This window comes from Dromaius novaehollandiae, chromosome 11 (genome assembly GCF_036370855.1).
Source record: "Dromaius novaehollandiae isolate bDroNov1 chromosome 11, bDroNov1.hap1, whole genome shotgun sequence".
NCBI lineage: Eukaryota > Metazoa > Chordata > Aves > Casuariiformes > Dromaiidae > Dromaius > Dromaius novaehollandiae.
Window position 1 is genome coordinate 4,493,403 of NC_088108.1, and position 19,891 is coordinate 4,513,293.

At 40.6% G+C, this 19,891-nt stretch overlaps 1 long non-coding RNA gene across 2 annotated transcripts in view; it reads right to left on the bottom strand.

Annotated features, from left to right (window-relative positions):
* LOC112982925 (uncharacterized) overlaps positions 1-19,891 on the bottom strand; it is a 143,126-nt gene that overhangs the window by 39,327 nt on the left and 83,908 nt on the right. The window lies entirely within an intron of this gene.

Below are 19,891 nucleotides of genomic sequence, written 5' to 3' on the forward strand. Positions count from 1 at the left end.
AGACTATTCCATGCTCTTATTTCATAGTTAGTGTCTAACATTTAGAAAGGTGATGATAAAAAAAAATATATTCAAGTGAAGCAGGTACACCATTTTCCTTACCACTTGACTAATCTTCCTGAAATATTATTTCTAATTTCTCTTTTCATTTTGGTGGCACAGCAGGTAGCTACTGGCTGAAAAATATGAAATCTTTGCCATTTTATACAAACTGACAAATATTAGTTTCTGCTTATGCCTTAAAATAATGTTATTAGAAAAGATGTGTTCGAGTTTCAGAGCCACTCTTCCATTAGCGCAATCTTAAAAGTTATTGGTCTGTGTGTTTTGTTAGTCACGCTAAAAAACATGAAGCACTCTAGTCACCTCAAACATTTTAAAGTTTCTCTTCATTCCCTGTTCCAAACAGTCTTAGAAATAAGTGTCTAAATTATACATCTCATTTGAAATGCAACCATCTCCTTTCATCCACATAATGAGCAAGAACATTCTTCCCTGTAAAATATAAAATGTTTTAGTGATTTATATAATGTATGACTCATGTATAAGCTTGCTAGGCAATATAGAGCCTCCCTCTTTATGGAAAACTGATGTATTAAACAGTGGAAGGAAAATATAGAAAGTTAACTGTGATGTGCTTTTAGCACAAAATGTGAACTATTGATCACCTGGTATTACACACAGCTTGAGCTACAAGCTACTTCTTGCAAGGTGCCCTGTTTCGGCATGTCTTATAAAAGTATTTTGGGCAGAAAAAGTACAAAATTAGAAATCAAGAAACATAAGCTCTTCTCTTAGGTCTTGGCCAGGGTACTTAACTTCTCTGTCCCTTAGTTTTGCCATATATGAAGTAAAAGATTTTTGTTTGGTTGTTTTTAGTGCAGCAGCATGTACAGATTCAAGACCAGAAAATCTCAACCTGAAGGGTTGAAACTTGATGGCTTAAGGTGATAAAAATCCAAGACAACAGGGACTAGGAAGAGAAAGACTTAGGAGAGAGATAAAGAGGTTTGCCAGTGGTCACATAACAGGCCAGTGTCAAAGCAAAGAACAGAACCTGCTTTCTGATTTCCAGTCCAGTGCTTTTTCTTTCCTCACATAGCAAGACTTAACTTACAAAGGTTTGCAAAGTGCAAAGGCTCTGCCAGAGTGGAAAATGCTGTTATTTTTATATGCTTAGTACACATTGAGACCCACAAGCAGTAGAGAATAATTTCATCTCCAAACTTATGAAGTAGCTCAAGTCTTTCATAGGATACCAGTATATACTTTAACTGCTGGTTATTGCCTGTTCAAAATGCCCCCTACAGATTGTACTGTAATGAACTTGCCTTGCTTAAAAAGTAAATGAAGCTGTACAAGGGCCATAAATACAGCCCTTATTTTTAACAGTATTAAAGTTGGCTATGATGAGTCACAGAAGTGTTATTATGGCCTGACGAACTAGCACTCATTAAAACTAAGAGAGGATAAAGTGTTTTGTTTAAACTATTCCTTCTACGGGGACTCAGGAAACAAAATGCAGGAAATCTAGTCCTGGCAATTCACTTTAACTGTCCTCCAGCAACACGGACGCAGAAAATGAGACTAGCCTTTTCCTCTTCATGTACAGTCTGCACACCTCTTCTACATCAGCCCAAACAGCAACGGTAGAGTAACACGGCTCCTAAATACTCCTATTCCATGTTTCTGTAAATGGCACTGAAGACAGGCTTGTCATTTAGAAGGACGAAAAAGGACTGAAGGATATCTCAAAACATAAGCTGTCACAATATCAAATGTCAAAAGCCAAGGTGAGTGAAATTAATAAGGTGAGCCTACTATTCTCTCTATGCATTTGTCACTGGTGGTATTACGTCTGAATATCTGATCTACACAGAATCCCTTGGGCCTGAATCTAACCTGGTATTTACTAAGCTTTGTACCCAATAAAGAAGAAGTATTTCCCCTGTGGTTTAAGCTGTGCACCTTTCAGGTCCAGAGATCCTCCTTCAGACTCACAAAGGAGACAAAGGCATTTCGCCTGCCAGCCCTTCACTAGCTGGTGAGCACGCAGAAGCAGATTTAGCTGGAGTGAGAACTCACAACATACAGTAAAAAATAAGTATGCGTGTGACCCAGTGTAGGCAAACGCAACTGTGTGTCTTCCTTTAATGGCAGGTCCTAATAGGAGGAATTCGGCCCGCTCTTCCTTCCTGTCAACGGGATTTATCCTTTCAGTTCAAGTAACAGTGATCATGGCTTCAGTGTGAGCAAGGTCCAGATTCAACCCAGAGAAGGTCTACTGAAATAATAAAAACAGTCATACATACAGGATTTAACAGGACACACACTGGGCATGTTTGGCCGTTTTTAGCCTAGAGAAAATTAAACTAGAGAGCAGAAGATTCTACAAGGAGTTCATTGGAATATAGGACAGATTGTTTTATTTATTTTTCTTTAGCTTTACGTTATTATTTCACAAGATTGATTTTAGGGGGGTATCCAAAGAGAGAGCATACAGTTGTTTTGAAACAGGAGACAAATTGAAGAGATGGATCCAAAAAATGTGGACAAACACAGCTAGTTCTGCTAGAATGGCAAGAATAAAATTCAGGCGTGGAGCACGAAGGTTTTCACTGCTGAGAGCGGTCGGCAGGTCTGGAAGCACAGACTCGAGCAGAGCGGGATCTCTGAGGAAGCGTGACTCCGCCCATCAGAGAGAGGGTGGCAGCATCAGTCTGCTAGGTATAGGCCACTCATCCAAATCCCTGGTAACGATCCTAATGGATTGAATAAATCATTTGCATACTTCCTAGGACAAATTAGCCACACAGGTAAGCATTCAGTTCACTGATTTCGTGTGGAGTAGGATTTGACCCATCCAAAAGAAAACAAAAAGTTGGTTTCAAATAGTAAGAGCCACATTAGGCACCTTATGAAATTCAACAAGGACAAATCCTGCACTTGGGAATAACTAATTCCTTGGAGCAACACAGGCTGGGGACTGACCAGCTGGGGAGCACCTCTGCTAAATGGCCCTGTGGGTCTCGGTAGACACAAGCTGAGCACTGTGCTGCATTAACAGGAGCACAGCCAGGTAAAGCGATCATTCCTCTCTACTTAGCACTCATCAGACCACATCTAGCATACTGTCTCCAGTTTTGAGGCCCCCCAATGCAAGTGAGACTGGGGGGAGTTGAGCAGAGGGACACCAAGAAGACTGGGGGCTGTAGCACTCACCCTATGAGGAGAGGCTGCAGGACCTGCACTTGTTCAGGCTGGAGAAGAGATGGCTTTGGAGGACCTGACAGCAGCCCCTCAGCACCTACAAGGAGGCTGTCAAAAAGGAGGAGCCAGGCTCTTCACAGTGGCGCATGGTAGAAGGATGAGAGACAACAGACAAATCGAAGTGAGAGAGGTGCAGACTGGATATAAGAAGGAACTTTTTCCCCACAAGGACAGTCAAGCAGTGGAGCAGCTTGCCCAGAGAGGCTGTGCAGTCTCCATTCTTGGAGGTTTTCAAGACCAGACTGGATAAAACCCTGAGTAACCTAGTCTGACCCCACAGCTGACCCTGCTTTGAGCTGGAAGGTGGACTCCACATCTCCTGATGTCTCTTCCAACCTGAATTACCGTGTATGATCAAGAATGACCACTTCAGTCTGATTCTAACACAGCCTCTCTGCATGTAAATTGCATTCATCTACACGGTCAAATTACCAGCATAGAACTTCTATGCCTTTCCTAATTTATGTTTAGTGATTCACCTTGAGACTCAACAGAGCTCATGGAATCATATATAAATTGGCATCTGCTAATAGTTAATTTTTTTAATTTGTTTGCATCAAAACAAATACATGGCAAGACTGATCTCCCTCACACCAGTGAAACAAATGGTGTTCTCCTTGTGTAGAATTAAGTTGGCTACTCTAAGAAAACTCACAGGCAGTTTTATCTTACAGCTTCAGATACACACTTCTGCCTGATATTTTTTCTTAATATTACTATATTTCACCTGCCACATAACTTATATCACTCAGTGGTCTTTCAAACCATAATTTCTCCTTTCAACACATCTAAAAATGACGCTAGTCATTAGCTAATCTTGTCCACTATATTCTCAGTGACCTGTTTCCCTGAGCTTCTTTTAATGTTGCATTTTTACCATAATCTTGTGAAAGGCCAAGTCTCTAAAACCAAATCAAATTTCTAAAATCATTATAGGATGTTTTAAAAACCCTAAAGAGACACTCTTCTCCCTTGCAAATGAAGCTGGGATCTTATTTCCTCCAGGGCACTTAGGGCAACGCATCTGTCAATAATGCACTGTTCTTGGCTGAGTCAGATGTGGTAGAAATGTCCCTCCTCTGTTTTCCACATATTTTTCTTTTCCCAGTTTTCACTGTGAAAACTTTTTACTGGTTTTCTTTTCTTTTTTGTCTTTCCTTCTGCCAGCATAATATTGCCAAAGAAAAATTCGAATGAAACAGCAGATAAGATCAAAGAAACCAACAGCACAATGCAGCCCTTGTTTCCTCACTGAAATAGAAAAAAAATGGCCCAGCATCTCCCATGTGTAGGCCTGTGCCTTCTGCTGCTCCAGGCTGCTGCAGATGAGCAGTATCAACGTGACTTTTTAAAGCCGGGACAATGTAGTTTGTGATCTTCAGGGTCAGCAGAATAAACTGGGGCATCTTTGGACGCTATACTTGGAGTAGCAGCTGTTTATTTTGAAGCTTAACCATTGTCACAGTGAATTCCTCAAAAACCCAAAGGTTAATTTGCTTTTCATAACTATGCATTAAAAAAAGCCACACACACAAAAAAACCCAAGAACTTTATTCTTTCCTGGGAGAGTTTTGACCTTTTATTCATGTATATTTTTCAAATCTTGTCTTCTGCTGTTTATGCCCCAAGCTAGGATGTCACAAGCCATCTTAGCACAGAGCAGAACTACAGAGACAAGCAGGGACAACGCAAGGAGAGCAGGTAGAAGGGGGGAGAAGCACCGTTGTGCTTGAGCAAGGTAATGGACTTTCTAATCATCTCTACTAAAAAATCTGGGATGTACAGAACTACTTTCCTCTATTTCCCTGAAGACCCTGAAACAAGCAACAAACCACCCTCAAGATACAATGTCAAGATAGAAGTATAATATGACTTCCTCACCCCATGGACAGTATGGTGGACTGAAACCAAAACACTACCTCTCCAAGCACTAAAATAGCTGGATCAAAGTCTGAACATCACAAATGACTTCTTCGCTGATGGATTGATTCTGAACTTCGAGCTGCACTTGAGGTTACATCAATAATTCCCCCTACTGTCATGATGATATATAAGTGGATCAAACCATTGCACTGATACCTATTGACTCAGCATCCCTCCACTGCCGAATACTACTTTTTTCTGTGCTGATTCAGCACCATTTTGCCTTGGTGCTGATCCTGGATGTTGTGAGATCCCAAATACCTTCAGGATTCTTTTGTAATAAATGTGACGTGCCAACAGATTGCAAAGAGAAACTGAAGTCTTTTCCTTTCTTTCCCTGAGCAACAAGCAGCTGCTTCTTGCTGGTGCCAGGTCCTGCACTGCTGCATCAAATTACCCTAAAGGAACTCCCACTCAAATGTGGAGAAGCACCCATTTTCGAGTGGCCTCCATTCTACGTCCCTGATTGCTTACATACATTGGAACCAAGGGAAGAACGAACAACCCTAACCGATAAAGACAAAAAGCTGGATTATAGATGTACCTGAAAACAAATTTACCTATCCAAAGTACAGCCAGTAATTCTCCCTAGACTTGAGCAAGCTACAGCAAAAATGCTATGTAATGCTAATTCATGCTATGTAGTTCCCTTGTCCTCACATAATCCCAAAGGTGGCACAATCAACAATAATCTATTTCCTAAAACTTCAGTTGGTATTTAGGCATCCAAGGAGTTTTTTATTTAAGTGAGATTGATTCCCATCTTTTTTCTATTTTAACCCCACTAACTAAAGAGTGATATTTTTAATAAGCTGAAATATTAATTAGGAAAGTACACAGAACGATTTATCCGGAGAACTTCAAGGAGCTACTGATTCTGATAAAGCGTTGAGAACATCTTTCTTCATCAATCAAAAGCTTTGAAATTACTTCCTCTAGTAATGTAAGATGTAAGTAATGTCTCGATACATTTGGTGGGTTTTAATGTATCTCATATGAAGTGGAAAGATAAAGCCAGAGCAGTTATATTTTGGCCTACAAGTCAACCACCATTTAGACTCCTCTGCCACGTAGCTAATGGCAACACCCCCTCAAAAAACATAAAAGAGAAAAATGTGGCTAGTTGTAATGACTCCCGATACACCAGGTAGCATAAGCAATTCTAAATGCTTATGCTTCTCATGCAGATGCACAATTCTAAATTGATTACCAACTTTCGAGGCAGAGCCAAGATTTTCTGTTGGTTTCGGGTGGATACACTTCGCACAATCAATACCTACAGTTCCCCAGAAGAATCAGTTCTGGACTGGGCCTTCCTGGTATCTTTGACGCTCCCTCTCTCACGATCCAGTAGGAAGTAATCCATCACACTGTATCTTCACCAGGATTTACCAAAGGGGTGCTGTAACACCAAAGAATTTGGGCAACAGTAACGAGGTGAGAATGTTTATCTGACATACATCAGAAAACAAGAAAAAAAGGCCATTACCTTGTAAAGGACCTTGCAACTTTCTCTAGATGTCCTTTTTCATTCTCAGTCCAAACTGCCACATGCCCTTCTCTGCAAGCTGGGGGGATGGTCTGCAAAATCCCTACTAAGGGCTACTTCCTAGTGCATCATTAAATGTTGCACCTTGTCACGTGTTGCATGAGGTTTCCATAGGGGTTTGTTGTTTGGGTTTTTTAAATGACATTGAGACACGTTTCAGAGCTCTCAGGCATGTGGCAACTCAGACTGAGCGCAAAAGAGACATGCAGGGGAAACTTACACCATCCTTCACAAGGTAATGACCATTTTTATGTTTTCCAACACGTAACTGTGTGTTAGTATCATTTTGATAATGAATAATCACGATTGTTCCTGTTTTCTGCAACACTGTTGGCCTAAAAACCCCACTGCATTATACCACCACTGCATGCAGCTATTAAGAGAGAAAAACCAAGAAAGATTTTAGTAAGGTTTATAAAACTCTAATGGAGGTGGACCCCACTGTCCCCGAAGTAAGAGCTGTCTGTGCCTGTGTTTTGTAAATTCAAATAATGGAAGACCAAATAAATGTACCTAGTGGCAGGTATCTGACCAGCACCCATTGATTAGAGCTTGCATTGTCCACCTCCAAAATGTGAATACAAAACTATCCGTTGCAGTTATTTTTGTATTTGAAACCATGTGCATAAACATGGAAAGCCCAAGTTGAGGCCAGTGTGTAGATCAGTTCCTAGATCTTACTGCCATTCTTGTTACTGGTTCTGGGGAGATTTTACCATTTCCTCTAAAATAGATGGCAAAGATCACAACTGGGGAAATACTAAGGAGAACAAAACTAAGCTGACCACTAGACCATTCCATTGTACTAGTTCTCTGCCATCAATTTGGAGGTTTAGGAAATTCAAACCAAATGACTATGCAGGGCATGTACTTGATATGCTTTAAATGAGACAAAGGCTGCAAATGTTTTTGCAAGCACAGTACAAGTTATGACAAAATATGTGAAAAATGTCCTGCAAATGACAGTGTAAATCCCAAGAGAGATTCAAGGCCTTCCCTCTGGTTTTGAAGACTCTTCAGTGGGAGCCTGAAGTCTGGGAAGAACTACTGCATAGGCTGCATTTTATGGGAGGATACTGTTAGTGTTTATATTCCCACTCTTCAGATATTTGTCTCCCCATTTCCAGTTATTCCCTTTGGGTTGGTTTGGGCTTCAGTTGTTGCTCTGCTGAAGTGGGGCATATTTTTGGTTATTACTAATAGCTAAAATTTTTCAAGCAAGTAAATTATGTTTCATACATAATTTGCATTCCCAAAAGACAGGCACAGAGAAATTTAGGAGGTTAGGGAAGATCTAGGCTGTGGACAGTCCGTCCGTGACACAGGTGGCCTTTGGAAGAGGTACAAACCAAGCTTTTAAAGTATTGTCACTTCTAATGTGCAAAGAAGTTTAGATGCCTGAGGATTAAAATGAAAGCAATGAACCCAAAAAACTTTTCAGTCTGAAAGAGCCCAAAGTTGAAGAGACAGAAGATGAAATGACACTTGAGCAGTGCTGCTGTTCTAAAGCAAGAGGACAGGCAGGACAAGGAGCCACAGCACAGCCCATCCAGATCTCGCTCCATTTTCTTCTGATGCCATAACAGGTATTAGCAGGCTTCTAGCAAAGTCTCAGACACTTGTTTTTCGCCATCATCAAGATGTCGTTATGAAGTTTCGAACACCAGAATGAAATTATTAAAATGGTATTGCAAGGAGACAACTGGAATCAGGCTGGCAAAAACAATTCGTCTGTATAGAAAATAAAAGCTCTAAACTAGAATTTTTGGCGTGGGATGCTAAAGGCATAGAGGAAAAAGCTCTTCTTCCAGCATGATCATGTACATATGCTGAAATTAACATATAATATTATTTATTAAATCTCTAAGACTGCTGTATTTTTTTAGATGAAAGTTTGTTGATGGGAGAGTTCGTTCTTAGTTGTGTTGGTTGTTGTCTGTAAGAGAAAAAGTCCATTAAAAAACACTTGTGGAAAGCAATAGTATAAGTGCTGAATTTTTTGAGAAAAGATGTTAAAATCTTGAAGTCTGGAGGATTTAAAATGAGAAATGAGTAAGGGACCTCTCTTCGTTTTTGCTTTCTTTTCTCTTCTTTTTGAATATGTGTAAGCTTTCATCTCAACCGTTTCAATGCCTCTCTAAAGGCAAGGATTGCCCTTTTGTTCAGTTCAGCTATCTCCTTTGCGACGAGGCAGACTCTTTCAAAAATCTGCCGCATAATAGTTCGGACCTCTTCATTTAAAACAGCTGAGAAAATATGCTAACAAAGATGTTTCACCCCACACTGGGGTAAAACCACTGAAATACGTATATTGTTATATTGAGCCAGGATGTGCCACCATTCTGGAAGTTTAAAACGGATTTTCCTCAGATCTCTTGTCGTACCTTTTAGTATTTGAGCAGATTTGGGTCATTTATAAACAGTCATTGCTGACTGAACTTCTTTTTAACAAGGCCATAGCAAAGGTGAATCCAAGAGTCAACTTTTAGCTATTAGTAAGTTTTGTATTTCAAAACTCCACTAAACCATCATCATAATAGCCTGATCACAATTATTTTGTGTTAATTATAGTGAAGAGCTAGCTACATGGCACTATCGTTTTAGACAATTTCCTAGTAACACTTGTTGCAACAATGAAGTAGCCCAAGACATTCATCCCATTTAACTTTTGCATCTTTTAGGCAAACATCGTTGAATACTTAAGTAACTCAAAACCAAAATAAAACTGACCATCACCTCTGCAAAGCATTAGAAGTTTATTCTCAAGCAAATCCATCTTTCTAACTCCTACCCGCAGGGATTTATAGGTTTTGAACTGGGTTTTTAATCATTTCTCTAGCTGTGACATGTAAAGACCTGACATACAAACCCTGCTAACACGAGACTGAAGATCACTGTCACTCAGCAGCTGAAACACAAAGGCGTGTTGATACCCGGTGAAATCTGGCACTAGGTCAGGTTCTCAGTGTACCTCTGTGCATCTCCAAGACCTTCCAGGTAGCATGAACAGGGTGTGCGGAACAGGTATTTCAGGAAATAGCTGGACTTCAGCTGTCGGCTTGATTGAAGCAGGCCTAAACTCCTTTCAGAAAGCATGGCATACAAATCTAATCATTGCTGCTACTGCACTAATCAAATGGAAAATCAAAACAGAAATATAAGACTCTCCCGCAAAGAGAAAGCATGTTTACTGGCACAGCACTGTCACTCCCAGGTGATCCTACAGTAAGGGGTTTTACTCCAGTTCCCTGTATCATCTTGTTTTCGCTTGGTAAACACACACATAAGCTGCTGTACCTATATGGATCTTCCATGAGATTTGTGCAGACTGATTCTCAATGTATTATTAAAAAAAACCACACACACATTTGAGAAATAAAAGAAAACTGAAGATCATTGTTCTCACTGTTACTGTTTTAAAAAAGGAGAGCTGGAATATCATAATTATGCATAAGCAGACGCAACTAATTCATATCCTTCCCAGAACGTACGAAAGCCAAAGAAAAAACTTCCCCTCCAACAAAGAGTTATTCCTAGTTTTGACACTATTAAAACAACATGCTAGAAGTTTGACCAGTGTTGCATCCATACGCTTCTTGTACAAGCACAGCTAATGCGGTTCAGAGATACATACCACACTGCAAAGCCTTAGGGCTTTAATTTAAGGAGCTTTCCGTAATCTCAGACATATCAAGAATACAAATAAACTCTCAGGCCTTGCACTTTGAACACATGAGCCACACAGACCACAAAGAAGGAGCCGATCCAAACCTTTCAGCGAGATTCATTCAGGGAATTAAATACTGTTTAAGATGGCATGACAGTGCAGTGGGCACTGCAACCTCCAAAGTGCGACCCCCGCCTCAGACTGTGGCCTGTGCAGGGCAAGGATCTTGGCAGATACCACAGGTTCAGTGGTTCACTGTCAGCTCTTAATTTCATTATCCCAGATGTGAAAGTATTGGCAGAAACAGTCGAAAAAAAGCATAGTATTGATTTTGCATTAGGATACTGCAATGTCCTCCAGGATACAAGCTGGTCAGTGCTGCGGTTCCTTTCAATCTCCCTCCAAGGAGCCCAAGCTGATGTCTGTGCATCTAACACAACTGCCAAAGAAACTAGAAAGTGATACAGCCAACTGTGGGAACTCACTGATATGGTGCCAAAAATCAATACAGAAGTGACCGTTGAAAATTTAAAGGATTTCTGAGGTGGAAAAGGGTGATGAGGATGCAAGAAGAAATTTCCATTTCCTCCTTCATGTGCACAGGACACTGCACAAAACAACACATGACCCCAGACTGGTATATTTGTCTGAAGGACCATGAAGCGAGCAACACACATGATAACCGACAGATAAACAGTGACTATGAACGCAAACAACAGCCTCTGTGAGCTGCGACACAGCTGATAGACAAGCGTGACCACGAGAAGCGGACAGCACTCTGGGGGACAGCCCTTAGGTCTGGCTGCTATTGCGGGTTCTGGTTCTGAGTTCTCAGGTTTTTTTCAATGCAGAAAACACTTCTCAAGCAATGCTAGAGAAAGCACCCTTGAATTGTGCTTTATTCCTAAGGCAGAGGCTTTCCCAGAAAGACTCACTCCTTTCCACTGAAGCACATCTCAAGTCACCAATTTCTGAAAAGAAAGCACTTTCTGAACTTCTCACACTGACCCTGTAAAGGTCCACTGATGATGGCAGCACATGGTGTATGTTGATTTTGCCACCAGCCTGAACCCCTGGACTTAGGCAAATTCTGCTACCAATCAACTGCAATAACAAAGGAAGTTGCATTCAAAACGCAAACGTAGCTACCAAAGCATGAGGCAGTCAGCCTGGCTAGCCGGCCAGACCTCTTTAGAAAGCCAAGAGGAGTGCGAGGAGGAAACTGGAGGTAAGAAAGTACTACGGTAAAAGAGAGAACAAAATCCTAACTGGTCTCTAGATGGGACACAATATACTCTAGAAGTGAAAAGTATCTTAAAGCATCTTTAAAGGGAAAAAGGAAGAAAGGGAAAGGGAAGACCAAAATATCTGTAAGCAACCTTTGCATCCTCCATCAATCCAGGCAAGACTATGGCTTCTGACTTACTCGGGAGCCAGCAGCCTTCGAGCTCGTCTAGCTCCACTCACAGCCCAGGCTGCAGGAGGCAACCCCGGCGAGCAGCGAGCACACCGCGGGCAACGTATTCCGGCCTTTCTCAGCACGCCCGAAACGACAGGCGATGTTGCGATGACTCAGTGCTGGGGGATTCCTGGTTTCCATGAGGGCCTTTGTGCAATGGAAAAACACCTGTTATTCAGGATCTCAAAAGAGACCGGGGTACACCGAGCAAGAACAGGTGTAAGAGAATTATGTTATTTTTTTCCACTTCCACAGCAAGGAGACTGGAAAGCACCCGGCCCTTGCTGGCAATGCTTACGTCAGGGTGCCTAGGGGCTTTTGTGCAGGCAACAGCAGTATGTCATTTTAGTATCGACTCCTGCCCTTGGAAAGTATTAAAATCCGGCACATCTTTTGAATGAGAAATGAAAACTATTCTCCAGCAAACCCTAAAACTGCTCATGTTGCTGGCAGCTATGTTAAAACAAGGATGTTCAAATAAAATTCCTATTAAAAAAAATTGAATTGAACTTTTCAATAGAATTAGATTTTCCTGAAATTTTATTAGCTGGCAGGTTCATAAACTACAAGAGAAACAAAGGAGGAAAACCAAATCATTCTTTATGGAATATAAGAGAGAGCAGAGGGGACAAAAAAAGCACTTTTTTGAAATGTTAAGTCTACAAATGATAATTTTATCTCTTTCTGGCAGTAAATGGCTCCTACAGATTTGTGGAGGTTATTAGCTCATAAAACGCAGAGTAAAATGAGCTCTCTATTCAATTCCAAACAACACTCCCAGCTACATTCCTACCACAGCTCTGGGGGGCGGAAGCAGGGGGGTGTCAAAACCCCACCAACCCATCAGCACCCAGGTGCCGTTTACTTTTGCCAAGGTTCCTGGTGTCCACACAGGATGGCCGTGCGCTGTCAGCAGACTTCAGCGTTACGAGCTGGGCCTAGGATGGAAAAATGGGTATTCACCTTCACATAGCGAATCTTCTGCAGAGCAAGGACAGTGACGGGATCCCTAGAGGGCTGCTGCTTTGCACACTCCTCACCTAAGGACGATAACTCATTGTGGGTCCTGGCCATTTCTCGTTTGGAGCCCAGCTTGTGCAATTAACTCCACCTGGCAAATCACCGCACCTGCGGAGTCTCGGTCTGTAGTACGCAGAGTCAGCCTAGATCATCTAATGGTCCCGCCTGGCCTCGTAGATCTGTGAAGGAGGAAGGAGGCCTCAAGCGACTTCAAAGAACTTGCTTTTGCCCCTTGCGGGATTAAACCATAGGGATTATTTTGCCTCCTCTCCTCCTGCATTTCTAGTTGGAGCCATTTTCTCCACCTACGCTCTTCAGATAAGTGCCATGCAGCAATTAAAGCCACGCTGTGCCCTGGAAGAGGCTGTCTTCCAGAGCAAACGATCCGTTTTCAGCAAATGATTCTTTCTCTTTTTTATAAAGAATTTTGTAGAAAAGAGTCTTTCAGTGTGAAAATTGTTTTTGAAGACTTAATTAAAACTGCTCTTGAGGGGCAATAGCTGATTCGCCATCACCTTCACTCCACATATTTCTAATGCCTACAAGAGCACAGGTTAGAAACACTTTCCATTGCTGCTTAGCAAGGGAATTCGTTTGACCAAAATCTCACAGCAACATACCAAACATGCACCCACCTATTTCTGGTACATCAGCTTAGTTATGTGGCTCTTGGAACTACTCAGCAAAACAATGCAAATGCTGCCTCTGCCATAGGGAATCAGTTGCCATTAAAAAAAAAGAAAGAAAAATGAAACAGTCTGAGGTCAGCCAGTTCTTTGACCATGACACACAACCCAAACCTGTCCAAAAAACTCCTGTATCCCTAACCAAACAACAGCACCTATCAATCAGTGTTTTAAATGGTATGGAATTAAGTGATGTCCGTTTGATCAGTTCTGATCTATATTTGGAATTTCCCCTAAATGTTTTTTAAAGGTTTATTTATGAAATGACTCGTATTTTTCACCAAAGTAACCATTTTCTGAACATTTGTTTGTGACTTTTAAAGCAATTTATGGATTTTTTTCAGTACTTTACTGAGAAGAAGAGTTAGCTTAATTCTAAAGTGTCTGAAATGAATCATCTTTTGTTAATTAAAGATGTTATTTTTCTTCTCTTCTTTCTTAGCTGTTCTTCAGAGATTTTTTCTAAGGAGAGGTAAAACTGAGCTGCTATTAATCCCGAGAAAGCTGAACCTTATCTCCTAATCTTATCCTTTTAATTCTTGGAAATTTTAAGAAGCATATACAGTGATACCCATCACAGGCTCTAACGTTCATGGAGCAAGGGGAGACAGAGCCTTATACGTAGATGAAATTCTTCTCAGCAAATGAATCAAAACCATAGAATATCAGCTTTGCTGAAAATGGGAAATAGGTATTTCACGCATTGATCACATTACTATTCAGATTATACTACATCTGTAACGGATAGCACTTTTTGTTTTGCTTGTTACAAGGTGAAACTCTTACAAATTTCCCATTTGCATTCAAGAACAGGGTGCATATTATATAGGCTAAGATATAAAGAAATCCTTGCGCCTTGGTTCACCAAGACCAAAGAATAAAGGACACTAACAAGTCCTGAAACATGAATGCTGGGTACATTTCCTGAAGTACAGGGTAAAATCATCTCCAGCTCTCTTTGCAGATGATTTTATAGTTTATCCACAGAAATGCCTGCCAAAAGGACTGACTCCTAGAGTGCCCCCCCAGCACTGGAAGGTGAGCTCCCATGTTACAAACATCCCATTGCCTTCTACGCCAATTTACCATTACAAAATAAGAGCTCCTCTTGCCCCAGCTGCCCTTAATCAGCTACAGAACTGCCACAGATGTCTTTCTTGAGATATAAGGTAGTAAGGATAAGGTCTTGAGGAAGAAAAGCACTTGTTTTAAATATGTCATTGTTATTCCAATGGAAGTTATGAATTATGAAATATTGTAATTGATTGTTCAGTAAGGTTTACATCCTCTATCTCTATTCCTATATGATATAGATCACATTACAAGCTTCCTCTTATCACATCGCAGATAACATCGTTAGTGCTAGTATGGATTTGATGTGCTCAGTGCCATGCATCGGCGCACTCAGCTCTTCTCGAAGAGATCACGTTTAAGGAGTGACTGCAAACCAGCCCCTCCTTTTCACAAGTCCTGTGAAATTTAACCACTCTGCCTTAGCTACACCTGCAACGCTACCAGAGCTCCTCCGGGGAAGGGACAACTGGCCAGGCAGTAAGAGACACGGACGCACCACTTGCTGCTGCTTATACAGAGCCTGTTCTGGGGGCTGTATTTCCACTGCTCTGAAGTAAATTCACTTCCTCACCAAACCATTTTTGAAAGGTAAATACATTTAGAATTTAAAACAATGCAAGGTGACGACACTTCCTAGGAGGTCCAAGAAAGGGGTTTCTTGGAGGTGATCTCTCCAAGAGCGATTGAAACATTCTTGTGCTGCAAGCTAAGGGTCAGACCGTCCTAACTACCAACACTTGTGCATATTCAGCAGTGACTCATGAAAACATGAGCCATAGCTGGTGACCTGCACAAGCTCAGTAGGAGCCAAAAGAGAAGTGGACATTTATGTGGATAATTAGAACAGCCACATTTAGCAGAGGTCAAAGAAATACAACATTAAAGGAAAAATACAAAGCCCTTGGGATTCAAAGCCAGAATGCAAGAGAGAAACTTTCCCAAAAGCTGCTTACTACATTACTGTCCTCTCTGCAACTTCTTGCACTTTCCTCTGAAACCTCCAGTCCTAGCCAATGCTGGATATTAAATGTCACAGCACCTAGATACGAGCTGGCACCCTGTGTTCTCATGTACAAGTGATTTCAAAAACATTCATTGTGAAATGAGAACTATGAGTTCCTCATCTGTACAAGCCGTGGGTGAAGAAATAACTTTCTCAGAAGTAACAGCAAGTGTTCCACTCTGAACGGTATCTGCACTCTGGGAAGTCCCTGAAAAGCATGTAATAATTCAGATACATTCCCAATCCCAGGGATCTGTAAGACTGAAAATGCATTTTGAAAAGTCCAGCATTCAGCACTCCGTTTGCTCTATTGCTGAACAGAGATATACACAATTTCTTAAATGTGCTGCCTTAAAGTCTCTTCACTGACAGCTCTTGAATGTGGAGGCCACCTCTATGATCCTGGAAGAAGTAGAGCACAGGCTATATTCCTTGATGACAGGCACCCATCTCTAATGACAATACATTTCTGTGATTCACTTCATTCTTCTCTCCTGTTGAAATCAAGCATGCAAATGGAAGAGCTACAGTGTGATGAGAAAATCTCAGCTGTACAGTAAAAGAGTCAGCTTCACCAATTTATTTTAGTATCATCTGCTCTGAGACATTTCTAGGGCTTGGTTCTGAATTAGGAATATTTCCCTGCTACACAGCTGAGATTTGCTTCCAAAATACAGGTTGGCAATCCAGACAAAGTCCCGCTCTTTCAGTGTTCACATGGCTCTCCTAGAATATGGAGATGTCTCATGAGGGATTTGCCTTGCAAAAGTCGTGACCTGCATCCAAAGCTTCGCAAAGAAGGCAGTATCTTGAGCCACTTGACTACAGTAGCCATTTTGTTAGCTCTTCAGAGATGCCGAGTATTAACTTTGGCAGCCTTCCAAGAGCACTTACTGCAGCAACTACCACAATTGTGTGGGATATAACTGCAATGTATTAATGCTCAAGGACTGCTCTACAAATCATCTTCTTGATGGGTTTCAAGTTTTAATTTTCTTCCAGGGAACAAAAAGGCAAGCAAATCAACATGGCAAGGAAATTGCCATCTCTGTAATGCCTTCTACATGGTATTTTCAGGAAGGGGTCAATATATGTCATTCAGCAAATCTCTATCCTGCAAACGGGAATGTGGGGGCTTTTCAGAGAGTGCTCTGTTCACGTAGCACACACAGCATGGTAAGTAATTCAGATTCCAAAAATTCTCATCTTGCCTTCAGCAAAGAATGATTCCCTGTTTCTTTCTATTTCTAAAACTGAATTTAAAGTACTATTTCATAGAATAAATTTACTCAGATAAAATAGAGTTAAGGGACTGCCTTAAGTTAGCAGAAAGTCTAGAATTGATTTCCTCTTATATCAGTGTAAATCACAGAGTAGCTCACCGGTAGCCTGTGAGATAACATAAGTCTAAACGAAAGGAGACTCAAAACCATGTGTTTTCATTTGATTAGAGAGCTCTTACTTATTCAAATATCTGTTTTAGCTGAATAAATTAAACAATGACATGAGTGAGAAGACAAAATGTCCTTAACCTTTAAGTCACTTCGTTTTTTTCACATTTATTCAAGTTTGGAGATGCCCCCAGGAGAAAAAAGTACAAGAAGACAGTGAAAACATAAAAGACCAAATGTCTCGACTTTGGCTGGTTATGTGAGCCTAGCAATAGGTACATCTGAGAGCAGATGTGCCCTTTATTTTCCTGTGAAGAATAATTGCAGCTTCCTAGTATGCTCACACAAGCAAAAAGGATTCATACCTTCAGTTCAGGTTCTCCTGACCATTTGTCCAATGTCTTTTAGCAAGATCAGCAACATATTACCTGGTATCAGTCATTATAATGGACTATGGGGGTTTTTTTCTACTAATTTACTAAGCAGGCATTTCATATGGTTTTCCTGTGGTTAATCAGAGGACTCGGTCATCCTTGTCTGAAGAGTTTATAAAAACATGTTATCTCCTATTACATCTCCTTTTCCTGCCTATTAGTCTCACCAAAATTAAACTGAATTCATTAAAAAAAACCCCAACAAACAAAATACTACATCCACTAGGAAACTCTGTGCAAGCATGCAATAATTATTTCCCAGGTCATTCTTAAAGGAAACAATAAGACAAAATGACACCACAATAACCAAACAACAAGTGTTAGAAACAGCATGCCTTCCATAACAAGGTGCCCATTTTACCCCAGTATAAACCTGACTGGAGGACAGTGTTACACCAGTATGAACATTAACAAATTACTGACAAATTTCTTGACAATCACACTACACTGAGGACTTTCTTTAATTTTGCTGTGTGTATATCCAAGGTCTAGGTAACTGGAAAAAAAAAACTGGAAAAACTGGAATGGAAGTCATCCATGGCTTTTTGTTGATGTAAATTTAGCTCTCCAATAACCCTTCAGAAATATCAGCTCTACTGAGAAAAAGTTCACATTCAAAGAGCTTTCATACCTCAAGAAAGAATAAAATAGCCTAAGGAATTTATGGTAAGCAAAATCTCCACTTACCCTGCTCTGACAGTGAAACCTCCTTCAAAGACATCTGACTAAGGAGATAGTCTGCAAAACAAATTAATACCTGACGGCCCAAATTAATCCTGGCTAAAGCACAACCCAAGTGTAGGGATGATAGTACAAATCTGCTATGACCGAGAATGTAACGCTGCTGATAGAAACTGAAATGTCTCTGGAGCAACCTCTCCAGGAAAGCAGTATGCTCCAAGCAGCAGCACAGGTAACTCAGAAGTATGGGTCTTTACCACCACCTTCTATTAAAATAGATGAAGACCAGACTGTATGGTTCAAAAAGAGGTGTATGAAAGGGGAACAAGGTAGGAAGTATACAAAAGAGCAAGGAATATTTACTTGCTCTTCTTACAATGCAGTGAAATAGCACAAAGTAAATTTAGCTCTGAGAAAAAGCAATAGCTTCATACAGGGCAAAGAAAACTGCAGAACTCCAGGTCTCCCAATATTACTGAGAGCCAAACTTTCTCAGGAATCAAGAACTATTACATATCCATTATCATATTAGTAAGGAGAAAGGTATAAGTAAACTAAACCTTCACTCTCTAGAGCATAATCACAGACAGTTGGTGGTTGATCTGATAAAACAACCGCTCCAGTCAATTAACACCTTGTGGTGCAAAGGATTTCTTGCATGGTTTTCTGAAGTATCTGGTTCTGATCTGCCAGAGACATTTTAATGGAAATGAGACCCAGCGGTTTAATATAACATGGCCATCCCTGTGCTGCACACAGCCTGTAATGTCCCACTGCCATATTACAGAGCGTCGAGTGTACACCATCTTTCAGATCAGGCTTAAATACAATGTTCTGAACAACTGCGCTTAAAAAAAAATTCCATGGACAAGTCAAATGTATTAAAAAGAATTCGTGTTCAATATGATGGCCTGACAAAATTGCTACCTGTATAATTATGCATTGCTTTTGCAAAATTTCCCTTGTGATTTTAAACAGAGACAGAATCTTCCTTCACCTCCTCACCTGAACTGCTGACTAGTGTCGTTCTGAGATTTTCAAACACTACCACGCTCCGCTTCGTCATCGTCGTCGTCATCATCAAGCACATTTCTTACATAACCCTGCTCATCTGTCGTCACTTCACTGGTGAAATAAGTTATTGTTCCAGGTTAAATCATCACATTTAGAACACTTTAGGTTCTAAAAACATGCATTAAAAAAAAAAAAAGATGTTTGGGTTGTGATTTATTTGTCTGATTATTATTAAGCATTCACTTGGCTGGCAACTTGGTCAAGACCTTTTTCCCCAGGGCATAATGAAGATTTCCACAATGCAGATATCCCTATCGCTTTCTGGGAGCTCTGCTATATTAGATTTAAAGTCTTGGAAGAGAAAATGAACTTCAGACACAATCTTGGCAGCAAAATAACAATGTCTAAATTTATGTCGGCTCTTCAGAGACCACAGAATAAACACAGGCCTAGTAATCTCATTAGGAACTAATTCCATGGGGTGGCCACTCTTACGATGACTTCACTGATAAACAATTTCAAGTATTTAGAACTGATCTGGACTGTAAGTTAGAAATATTAGATAAAAAAAGAAAAAAGCAGAGGTTCAAATTTCAGTGTTGGAAGCTTAAATTCTACCACAGTAATCCTACTTCTCTGCTATTTTTATAATCACCAGAGCACTCCATTTAATTTTCCCCAAGGTGAATGGCACAAAGGCATATGGAATAAAACGAACTT